The following is a 9,776-nucleotide window of genomic DNA, read 5'->3' on the forward strand; positions in this document are numbered from 1 at the left end:
CTGCAAATGTAGCCAAACTTTGTTGCCCACCTGGAACTTGTGTGGCATCCGATGCTAATCATGTCGCTACTTGTACTTGGCATTAGTTTTGTCCAATATGTCATGGACTTGTTGGCGAATGTGTTGAATATGCTCAATGAAGCTATTTGCCTTGTCGGCTTCAGACTGGATATGAGCCGAATCTCCCTGAGTCGTTGCAACTGGTATGGCCACATCAATGGGACATAGTGGCTGGAATCCCAAGCCCACCTGAAAAGGGTTGTGGCCAGTTGAGCTATGGAGAGCCCGGTTGTAGCTATGTTGGACATAGGGGAGGCTCTCATCCCATGTGCGTGGATGCTTTGAGTTGTACATGCGCAGAATGTGTACGATCATCCTGTTGACGGCCTCTGCCTGGCCATCAGTTTGGGGATGGAAAGCTATGGATTAGTGAGCTTGGTGTCCAGCATCGACGAGAGACTAGACCAAAACGTACTAAGGAACATGTTGTCCCGATCTGAGATGATAGATTGTGGGATCCCAAAGTGTACCCACATTCGTTCAAAGAAGAGTTTAGCAGTGCCTTTTGTTGTGATACTCTTCTTGAAGTCGCCATAATGGCCATATTCGAGAATCGGTCGACGACCACAAAAACACAGTCGTTGCCATGCTTAGTAGAAGGAAGGCCTGACATGTAATCCATGGAGATGGATTCCCAAGGTTGACTAGGGGTAGGCAGCAGAGTATAGAGACCTTGCTTCTTGATGGTCGGTTTGGCGATGGCACAAGCAGTGCAGGATCTGATGTACTTCCCAACATCCTGTCGAAGATTCAGCTAATAGAAATACTTCTGTAGTACTGCCACTATTTTCTCAACCCCAAAATGCCCAACGACCACACTGTAGTGCGCTTCCCAAATCATCTTCGCACTCTCGCTTGAAGGAATGCAAAGGTGTCCCATATGGCATAACAGAGCATCCTGGAGGTGAAACCTAGAACTTGCTGACCCCTCAAGAACATATGGCATGTGTGGCCGAATTTTGGGTCGCTTTTATAGAGAAGTGGCCAATTAGAAGTCTCGTGCCCACAAGAGTTGAGCACGGTAGTTAATGCCATGATCGGTGGTCAGCTAAGGCAGTCTGCAACATTATTTATGCTACCCTTCTTATACTTTATATTCAAGTGGAACTGTTGCAGGTATGTGGACCACTTCTGATGGCGATCATTATGCAACTTCCCTTGCGTCTGTATGAATTGCAGGGGTTGGTGGTCTATTTGGATGATCGTTTCCTTCCCCAAAATGTAATGTTTCCATTGTTGACAGGCCTACACAATGGAATACATCTCTTTATCATAAGTGGGATACTTATGGACCCTGTCTGAAAGTGTCTCACTGTGATATGCCACTGGATGCTCTTGTTGAGTAAGGACTGCCCCAATAGCATAGTTAGAGGCATCTGACTTAATCTTAAATGGTTGTTGCAAGTTTGGTAATGTGAGCACTGGTGTATAGCAGAGGCGATGTTTCAACTCTGCGAATGCCTTCTGTTGAGATTCAGACCAAAAGAATTTTGCTTTCGCTCCTCCTTTGGTGACTTGACTCAAGGGCCAAGTGATATGAGAGAACCCCAACACGAACCTGCGGTAGAAATTTGCAAGACCCAGAAAGCTGCGGAGCTCTGTGAGAGTGGTTGGGGCTGGCCAATCCCAAATGACTTAGATCTTGGCTGGATCCACATGCACCCCCCATTCATCAATAATGTATCCCAGATACTGAACCTGGGTCATGCCAAAAGTACATTTCTCCAAATTGGCACACAGCTTGTGTTTCCGCAGTGTTTGGAGAACCTGTCGGATGTGGTGGAGGTGCTCTTCCCACTCTCGCTGAAGATCAGGATGTCATCCAAGTATACCACTACAAATGAGTTGGTGAATGGCTGTAAGATGTCATCCATGAGCCTCATGAAGGTTGTAGGAGCATTCGTCAACTCGAAAGGCATAACCAACCATTCGAAAAGGCCCTCCTTGGCTTTGAAGGCAGTCTTCCACACATCGGAGGGTTCGATTGATACCTGGTGATATCCGGACTTCAAGTCGATCTTTCTAAAATATTTTGCTCCCTTGAGTTGGTCCAAAAGGTCATCAATCAGTGGTATCGGGTAACTATTTCGGACATTGATCTTGTTTGGTGCCCGGTAGTCAATACAAAGTCTCCAAGTCCCATCCTTCTTTTGTACCAACACGATCGGGCTCCCACAGGGCAATGAACTCGGCTGAATGTGACCTTTCTGCAGCAGCTCCTGAATTTGCCTCTTGATTTCATCGTTCTCCAGAATGGAGCGTCGATAGATTGGTCCATTGGGTAATGACGCACCTGGGGTCAGATCGATGGAGTGCTTGAACTGACAGTGCAGAGGCACCCTGACGAGGGAGGTGAAGATGTCCTCGTACTCCTCCACGACCTTGTCCTTCTGTTGTTGTCATGTGGAGGGGCCTTGTCTGGAGGTCATGGCCATTGTATTCTTCTTTCCTTGAGGGCATATCATCAGGAAAACAAATTTCCCGATCTTTGAAATTAGCTTACTGCATTGTTTTGCAGTAACTAGAGAGATGGTGGTAGGCGAGGCTTCCTACAGTATCCTGTATAACTTATTTCCTAATGTAACAATAACAGCGGGAGGCCTTTACTCATACACAACATGTCGCTTCCACAAGTATGGTTGGCATAATAATACATCACAAACATCAAAGGGAGAAACGTCACGTAATACCTCATACATGAAGGGCTTGATGTTGTATGGAAGGCAACATTGTTGGCTCACGCGCAAATCCTGTCCTTGGTGAAGCCACCCAATGGTGTACGGTTGTGGGTGTGTTGTGGTTGGTAAGCCCAGTCGCTTCATGACCTCTGCTGCAATGAGGTTCTTTTGGTTCCTGCTATCGATAATGAACTGTAGCGGGGAACCCTTCACCCACATCTGGGAGTGGAAGAGATGCTCCTCCTCCTCTGGATCTTCGAGTTCCTCCTTCTGCATCTTTGTGGTGGCGACGGTGGCGTTAAGCTCCGCATAAATAATGTTCTTCCCTTTGTCATTCCCCTTGTTAGGTTTTGACTTAGAGTCGGAACATGCATCTGATTCTGAAGCCTTCAGCTCAGCCACCAGTGATTGCTTGGCCCGACACTCACTTGTGTTGTGGGTGGAGCTCTTATGGAACTCACACCACTTTCCCGTGTCCTTCTTCGGCTTTGTAGTGTTGTCCTTTGCTTGTGGCCTTGGCGGGTTGTCCTGGGTCGTCCTGCCTTGGCTTTGTCCTTTGTTTTGCGGTTTGGGGGCACCTTTCCCTTGCTTCGAATTCACAGATCCACAGTATCGCTTCTTCTGTTTAAACTTTTGCTCGATCTTGACGGTGTATCGATACGTCATGCCGAGTGAGGAGATGTCCAGGAACTCCATCTCGTCCTGGATGTATCTATGTAGGCAGTCGCGGTACTTGAGTACCAAATGTTTCTTAGAATCCTTGATGCCCAACTTCGTGTGCAAGGTATGAAAAACATTGGTAAGATATGGCACATCTTGGTCCCTTCCCTGCCACAACGTGGTCCACTTTATGTATTTGTCCTCATAGTTCCTGACAAGGTAGTACTGCTCCTTGATGGCGTCCTAGAATGAATTCCAAGTGGGAGAAACTGAAAACAGTGAGTTCATACTTTCATCCTTCTGCTCACAATAGGTTTCCCACCAGTCCTTGACGTGGGGGGCGGCTTTGAGAAGAGAAAAAGTAATATTTTCTCGGCTGGAAAAATCATGAACAGAAAAATATCCTTCTAACAGATTTAACCATTTATCTATGGCGTCTGCATCTATTTGGCCCTCAAATATGGGAATGTCAAAGTTTACTTGTACCTTAAAAGGTGTGGAGCCTCCAAAGTGGCTATTGGTTGTGGATGCGTCACCAATGGGAAACCGTTGAAGGATCTAGGCAAAGTTATCCATCATCGCGTTCCTTTGTTTCTCGAGGGCCTCCTCGAGCAATATTTTGATAGGATCTCCTACTCCCTCGTCTTTTTTTTCTTCCTCCATGGGAGGCCGTCAGGATTTACAAGGATGGTCTCGCAAAGGTTCGACTAGTTCAAGCCCTAACTCCTTATATGCGACCTCGTTGGGGACATACAAATAACAACAGAGAAAGAGCAGACAACTTTGATACCACTGATCCGAATTTAAACAGGAACGCAACAAATTACAAATATAACCATAAATACAGAGATGCAGCAGAAATAACACTTCCTTTGAATAATATCAAATAATCAAATATGCTTACAAACAGTATGGAAATGAGACTAGCTCGGAGATGGTAGCTTATCTCTGAGAAGAAATGTGGTGGCTACATGTCTTTGATCCTCAGTCTCATAAAACTTTAAGGAAACCTTAAATTTCATCTTAAGCCCCTTAAGGTTATTTTTAGAAGAGTTATTTTTGAAAAAATACATTAAAAAACAGTTTAAAAAGTTAGAATTCTGGCTCCCAAGAAGATTCACTATACCAGGGATCCAAACCCTGCTACTATAGTTGATGACCCAGACAGAATCCGAAGAAAACCAAAACAGGTAGAAACCCAGGCCAGTAGTAGCCAGTTAGTCAGAGCAAATTCACTCCCTGAGGAGTTGTCAACTTTAGAGGAAATCCCTTTTGATTTGTCATTTGACCTCTCATTATTTAGAAGTAAATCTGAGAATGCAATCCATGAAACAGTGTTAGACCCTAAGTTTGTTCAACTCATTGAATCAAAAAGGATTATCCATTCAGATTTAGATCAATTTGTCTTAGAGACTTTTGAGAAGTTAGAAGCTTTGACCTCTACATTGATAAGCAATATAGGTGATGCTTACCTTCAACAATCTGTTGAAATAGCTGCCCTTACTACTGCTGCCCCTGAAGTTTCTGCACAAACTTCACTCACTGTAAGTACACCTTCACTTACTACCACCTCACCAATAGTGTCCACCATAGTCCAATCCCTTAAACCACTTATTCATCAACCATCCTCATCATCATCTAGTTCATCTCCATCCAGTTCAAGCCCTTCCTCAAGCACCACTTCTTTACCCCCTAGTCAAACCAGAATCATAGCTATGGCAAATCGATATGCTCCTCTGATTTTACCAGCACAACTCAATGCCATGCCCCAAGATTATCATAGCAAAATCTTTTTGTTCGATGCTACTCGTCAGTACACTGCCCAACATCATGTGAACAAGATGACTGACTATTTTGAGTTGCATGAGATAGATGAAGTAGATGTCCAGATGAGGTTGTTTGCCCAAACTTTACATCGGGATGTTAAGAAATGGTTCAAAGCCTTGCCTGCAAATCATATTGCAGACTTAGCTAATTTTCATATATTATCCCTTGATAGATGGGAGAGAAAGAAAAACCCCCTACAAATACTTTCTGAGTATGACAACATTATAAGAGCTCCTAATGAGTCAGTTCAGGACTATTGCACTAGGTTCAATAGTATCTACAATGCAATCCCAGCCAATATTAAGCCTCCACTTGACCTAGCATTGATTAAATTCCCTGATGGTTTTGACACTGACATGTCATACCAGTTAAGGGAAAGAAACCTTGTAACATTGGAACAAATGCAAAGCAATGTTGTTAGTGTAGAGGCCAACCTATTAGCCAAGAAAGCCAGAATGAAAAATGAAAAGAGAGTTGTATTTAAAGAGGAAACTTCCACTTCTGATGGAAAAGTAGATAATTTAGCTAAAAGCATAGAGAGAATAATGGATAGAATAGATAATATGGAAAGGAAAAATCAATGGGAGAATCAACAACCACCCCCAATAAGAAACCCTAACTTTAGGAAGAACCAAAACACTAGAAAGAATGTTATTCCAGATCAGCAAATTAGGCCTCCCTTCCAGGAGAACTATGCTGAGGGTTCACTTGAAGCAGAGGATGACACCCAAATAAACTTACTAGAAATAAAAGATGAAGATGTTGTTTTTCTCACTCAAGAAGAACAAAAGTCATACATGTTGCAACAGTTGCAGTTAGAATCTGGTGAGTCAGCTATATATGAGGTACACAAACAATATAGCTTAAGGAGTAAAAAGAATAACGAAGCTCCCATTAAAAAATCAATCCAGACCCACAATAAAAAGATAAAAGAAGCTCTGGTTACTAAAGTGTTACAAATCCTCCCTAGGGGAACACCAGATACTTCTACCCCAAAAATTATAGATATAACCTCCACTAACACTGAAACACAAACTGAAACAATCACTGAAATCAATCCTAACAGGGAAAATCAAAGCAAAACAGTTGAAACTCAGACTGAATTGCCTAGTACTAAGAAACAGGATAAAAACATACAAATTGCATTTGTTAAGGGAGATCTTATCCAAACAAACAGAGCTCATCTCCATTTCAACATTAAAACCGAAATAGCAAAATTAAAAATATCAGTTCCTTTGACCGAACTAATAAAGAATGAAACCTATAGGTCATAGATAACGGAAACTTTAAACATAGGAGAGGGAGAAAATGTTGTTAATTTGAAAGATGATTAGCCTGAATTATTGTTTGGCCCTGAGGCCAATGGTACTCATCAGCAAGGGGGAGTCCCTCCTTTCTACATTAGCCTAAACATTCATGACAAGATATTGCATAATGCTATGTTAGACTCAGGGGCATCCCATAATCTGATGCCAAAAGAAATTATGGAGAGACTGAACCTAGACATCACCAGACCATATAGGGATTTGTTCTCTTTTGACTCCAACCAGGTTAAATGCCTTATTTTGATCAAAGACTTATGTGTAACTCTAGTCCAATGCCCAACCAAGAGTATTCTAATGGACATAGTAGTTGCAGACATCCCTCCTAAATATGGAATGTTGTTATCTCGCTCATGGGGAGCAAAATTGCATGGATCCCTGCAGTTAGATATGTCTTATGCCACCATATGTGTTGTTGGCCAACAAAGGAAACAGTATAGAGAGACATTGATGAAATACATGGTAAGTAGTGCTGAAAGACCACAAAACTTTCCCATATACTTCATGCATTATGATATGGACTCCTTTATCTTGTACAATTGAGAACATGACAATAATCAAAACATAGCTGACAATAATCAAATCACAGCTAAAGAACTGAAATACAAAACAGCTGATAGTGAGAACATCTTTCATGAGTCCCAATGGCATCTAGACTTTGATGGATCTGTGAATAGGTTAGGGGCTAGTGCAGGAGTATGGATCCATAATATGGAGAGTAATCATTCTGAGGAACATGTATGCAAATTAAACTTCAAGTGTACCAATAACATCACTGAATATGAAGCCCTAATTTTAGGGTTACAGATCGTCAGAAGACTTGGAGCCAAAAGAGTTTCCATACTTGGAGACTCATAACTAATTATTAAACAGATTAATGGTAAATAATCTGTAAACAATCCTAGACTTAGTCAATATAGGGAGACTGTCCTAGATTTGATTAAGGACCTCCTGGAAACAAACTTTACTGTCATTCCTAGAAAACAAAATATGCAGGCTCACAATCTTGCCACTTTTGCTAGTACATGTAAATTGCCATTTCAACCTAACCATCAGTACACTGCAGAAGTGAGACATAGGCCTGTCATACCAGACAACTTGAAGTATTGGCAGATTTTCTCCCAAGATTCCCAGATTTATGATTTCATGAATGCAGAAGGAGATTTTCAGAATTGTAAAATAGATACAGACTGTACAATAGAAAATAACATAGAAGATAATATAGATGTAAATATTTTAGAAATAGGTAATCCTACTAAATTCACTCAAGTAGACATAGATAACTTAGAAAACGTAGAAATAGATTAAATAATCAATGATGCTTCTGATATTCTTAATCTTAAAAACATTTTTTTGCCTAAGGGATTAGTCCCCTTAGAAGACTTGTTTGACTCAAACGATGTAGCTAGAAAGCTGAAAATGGAACCCCTAAGAGCAGACATAGAAGAGTGTAATATAGGAACTGAGGATAAACCAAAACTCATTAAGATATCAAAAGCCTTACCTCCAAAGGAAAAGGTAAAATACATAAACCTGTTTAAAGAGTTCCAAGATGTTTTTGCCTAGAGTTATGAAGACTTGAAGTCTTATGACACCAGCATAATTCAACACAAAATACCTCTCAAAGAGGGTCATAAACCTTTCAAACAAAAACTTAGGAGAATAAACCCGGTTCTTATGCCATCCATTGAGAAAGAAGTTAAAAGAATGTTTGATGCCCAAATTATAGCTCCCATTAGATACTCAGATTGGATTTCAAACTTAGTCACCACTAGGAAAAAGACTGGAGAAATCAGACTTTGTGTAGATTTCAGAAATTTAAACAAGGTCTCATTAAAATACAATTATCCTCTCCCAAAGATGGATCATATCCTTTAGAGGGTAGTAGGATCGTCCAGAATCTCTTTACTTGATGGATTTTCTGGTTATAACCAGATCTTGGTTCAACCAGAAGACCAAGCCAAAACTGCATTTACTACTCCTTGGGGTACCTTCATGTATTTGAAGATGCCTTTTGGATTAATGAATGCAGGAGCCACATTTCAAAGAGCTATGGATATAGCTTTTGCCAAGGAAATCCATGACTTCTTAGTAGTATACCAAGATGACATTACTATCTTTTCCAAATCTGACAATGAACACCTAGATCATCTGAGAAGAGTATTCATCAAATGTAGGAAATTTGGGATTTCTTTAAATCCCAAAAAGACACTCTTTGGTCTAGAGGAGGGAAAGTTGTTGGGACACATCATATCTAAAGATGGAATTAGGATAGATCCTGCTAGAATAGAGGCCATTTTGACCATTGCCCATCCTAGAAACATTAGAGAGTTACAGTCATTTCTAGGCAAGATTAATTTTCTTAGGAGATTTATATCAAATTTAGCAGAATTAATTAGGGAATTAAATAACATGCTAAAAAAGGACTCAGCACTTAAATGGAAAGTAGAGGCCAAACAATCCTTTGAAGCTATCAAGGAAGCCCTAACCAAGACTCCAATCCTTATAAGTCTTGATTTTCATAAAGATTTTATTATTTTTTCTTTTGCTTCAGAACACACCATTGCAACAATCTTGCTACAAAAGAACGACCAAGGATATGGACAACCAATTGAATTTTTTAGTAAATCCTTGAGAGATGCCACACTTAAATACAATATTATGGAAAAACAAGCATTAGCTTTAGTAAAGGCTATCAAAGATTTCAGAATTTATATTCTTTATTCTCACATTATTGCTTATGTTCCAAACTCTGTAGTTAAGGACATTTTGACACAAAATGGGCCTGAAGGAAAGAGAGGCAAGTGGATTGCCACTATATTGGAATATGACATAGAGATAAAGCCCACTAAACTCATCAAAGGCCAAGGTTTAGCCAAACTCATGGCTGATTCGAACTATCAGGCCCTAGATATTAATTTTATTGGTGCCCTTGATGAACAAGAAGAGATGGCGACTCCACCGATTAGTGAACCTTTTATTGATTCAACTTGGTACGCAGATATCATATTTGTATTACTAAACTTACAAGCTCATCCTGGCTTAACAAGAACTAAAGCTAGATTTTTGAAAAAGAAGTCATTAAAATATTGTATCATAGATAATGCTTTGTTTTGGAAAAACATTAGTGGTATTCTTTTAAATTGTTTACTGAAAGATGAAGCTGATAAAATCATGCAAGAGTTTCATGTAGGTGATTGTGGAGGACACTTGTACTGGAAGACTACTG

Source organism: Pinus tabuliformis, chromosome Q (genome assembly GCF_031772625.1).
Source record: "Pinus tabuliformis cultivar Carrire ecotype Pingquan chromosome Q, CPIR1, whole genome shotgun sequence".
NCBI lineage: Eukaryota > Viridiplantae > Streptophyta > Pinopsida > Pinales > Pinaceae > Pinus > Pinus tabuliformis.